This window comes from Sapajus apella, unplaced genomic scaffold (assembly GCF_009761245.1).
Source record: "Sapajus apella isolate SASKATOON/1434 unplaced genomic scaffold, GSC_monkey_1.0 scaffold117, whole genome shotgun sequence".
In the NCBI taxonomy this organism is placed as follows: Eukaryota; Metazoa; Chordata; class Mammalia; order Primates; family Cebidae; genus Sapajus; species Sapajus apella.
Genome location: NW_022437057.1, coordinates 2,839,007 through 2,841,817, shown reverse-complemented (window position 1 = coordinate 2,841,817; position 2,811 = coordinate 2,839,007). Strand labels below are relative to the sequence as shown.

Here is a 2,811-nt window from a genome sequence, read left to right as displayed (position 1 = left end):
TAAATTTCACAAAATAATTTGGGCACTGATTTCTAAGCATGCAGTCCAGAGGAGACCTGTACTAATTCGTTCTCTGAAGTGATCAGCAGTGGTCCCTGTTGACAAGCTCCGTGGTAACCCAATCTCTGCATTCTGCTGACAAGCCACACTCCCGTGGTTTATGAGCTCAGTGGAATCCCTCCATAGAATTATACCCTTTTATTGAGTCCTGAACCATGTATTATCATGAATGCTAAACCAGTCGAAATGGTCCATCCCCTCTGCCTTAACATTAGACAAAGCCTTGAGCAATTACCCTTCTCTGCAGAGAACGTGCTTCTTTGGCATCGAATCCTGCTGAAACTTTATGTGCCTGGGCCTCCTGCACTTACCTTCAAGCTCCAAGCCGGGCTGCCCCCAACTAGCATTGCAATCCAAGGTCATCTGGAGAGGGAGCATGAGGAAGTTGAATGCCTCTTTTTCCACAAAGAAACAATTAGCAAAGAAAATTAGAAGTGTGGTCTCAATTTCAGAGGAAATGATCATAGCCCCAACAAAGAGTAGCAGGCTTCAGTGGACGTCAAGCACTTGAAAAGTATGCTTTCCACCTGCAAGGAGCCAAGTACTGTACCTAAAGCTCTCCAGAAAATGATGCCTTCCTAAACGATTCAAAACAAGGAGACACTAATTCAACAAACATTTCTTCAGCATCCACTGTGTGTCAGATACTGTGCTGGACACTGCAGATGCAATAGGGAATGGAAAAGCCCAGAACGGACAGTGAGTTGCATGTTAAAGGAAGACTCACATCTATAATCCCAGCACTTTGGGAGGCTGAGGCAGGAGGATCACTTGTGGCTAGGAGTAAGTGACCAGCCTGGACAACACAGTGAGACCCCAACTCTACAAAAAAATACAAAAGTTAGCCAGGTGAGGTGGCACATGCCTGTAGCCCCAGCTACTCAGGAGGCTGAGGTGGAAGGATCACTTGAGTCGGGGAGGTTAAGTCTGCAGTAAGCCCTGATCATGCCACTGCACCCTAGGCTGGGCAACAGAGTGAGACTCTGACTCAAAAAAATAAAAATAATTTAAAAAGGGAACTGGGGGCAGACAGTAAACAAGTCACCAAGGCTGAGACATGAAAGTAAGTTGTCATAAGTGACATGGAGGGAAAAAACAAAGTGCTGTGTGTGCTAATTTGCTGTGGCTGCTCTCACAAATTACCAAAAACTGGGTGGCTTAACACAACAGAAATTTATCCTCTCACAGTTCCAGAGGCCAGAAATCTAAAATACAGGTGTCAGTAGGGCCATGCTCCCTCCAAAGGTCTTGGGGAGGATCGTTCCCTGTTGCTCCCAGCTCCAGGAGGCTGTAGGCATTCCTGGGCTTCTGGCTGTACCACCCTATCCTCTGCCTCCAACACCACACAGCCTTCTCCTCTCCCCATGTGTTTTCCTTTTGTTTGTTCCTTATAAGGACATGTGTCATTGCATTTAGAGTTCACTCAAATAATCCAGGATCATCTTATCTCAAGATCCTTAATTGAATTAAATATACAAATACCCTTTCTCCCAAATAAGGTCACATTCATAGGTTCCAGCAAGTGGATATATCTTTTGGGAGCACCATTCAACCCCCTACATTGTAAGAAATAATAATAGGGCAACTTACTTTAGATCAAGGGGTCAGCAAAGGCCTCTGAGAAGGTGAGACTTAAGACACAACTTGAAGAATGAGAAAGATCACACCTTGCAGAGAAGAGGAGAGCTGGGCATAGGGAGAAAGCATTGCTGACCAAGGGCACAGTCTGTGCAAAGGCCCTGAAAGCAGCTGAGTTTACAAAAACTGAAAGAAGCCCGGTGTGGCAAGAGCAGAGTGAGTAAGATGTGCTGGGAGTGTGGGCAGAGGCCTGTCCTGAAAGCTTTGGAAGCCACAGTAAGAAGCTGGCATTTTACAGCCAGTCACAGTGGCTTGTGCTGAAATCCTAGTACCTTGAGAGGCCAAGGCGGGCACATTGCTTGAGGCCAGGAGTTCAACACCAGCCTGAGCAGCACAGCGAGACCTTGTATCTACAGAAAATATTTTTTTAACTTTTAATTTTTTAAAAAATTAAAGCAGCTGGCATTTACCCCAAGTGCAAGGGAAAGGCACTGAGGGTTTGAAGCCTAAAAATAGCATGAAGAAATTCACATTTCATCTTGAAGCTTTTTCAAATAGCATAGCTAGCCTTAGTTTAAACCAGGAGTATTGCTTTTACCGTAGCTTTAGCAATAGCAAATGCATAGTATCATTTACCCTGTTTTCTGCATTAGTTCACTTAATAAAATACATATATAGTGCTCACTTAGGCAGCACATATACTAAAATTGGAAAGATACAGAGAAAATTAGCATGGGCCCTGTGTAAGGATGACACACAATTTCATGAACATGACGTTAAAAAAATACAATAACCCAAATACAAGCTAGCGCACCATGTGATCCAGAGTATGCCTGGGTTGTGGATTGAATTATGTGAGCCCAATAAAAAACCCTAAATTGTAGTCCTAAGGCCCAGAATCTCAGGTGTGACCTTATTTGACAATAGGCTTATTCCAAATGTAACTAATTCAGATGAAGTACCAGAGTAGGGTGGGCCCCTAACCCAATATGACTGGTGTCCTTATAAAAACAGGAAATGTGAACACAAGCATGCATACAGAGAGCACTCCACATGAACATGAAGATGCCATCTACATGCCAAGGAGAGAGCCCTGGAACAGACTGCCCACACAACCCTCAGAAGGAACCAACCTCACAGATGCTTTGACCTTCGACTTCCAGCCTCCAGAAC

General features: G+C 44.4%; 1 non-coding gene across 1 annotated transcript; it reads left to right on the top strand.

Annotated features, from left to right (window-relative positions):
- Positions 1-2,315: 2,315 nt before the first annotated feature.
- LOC116538162 lies at positions 2,316-2,422 on the top strand. The gene has a single exon (XR_004263528.1). It is a non-coding gene; the product is annotated as a U6 spliceosomal RNA (small nuclear RNA).
- The last annotated feature ends 389 nt before the right edge of the window (positions 2,423-2,811 follow it).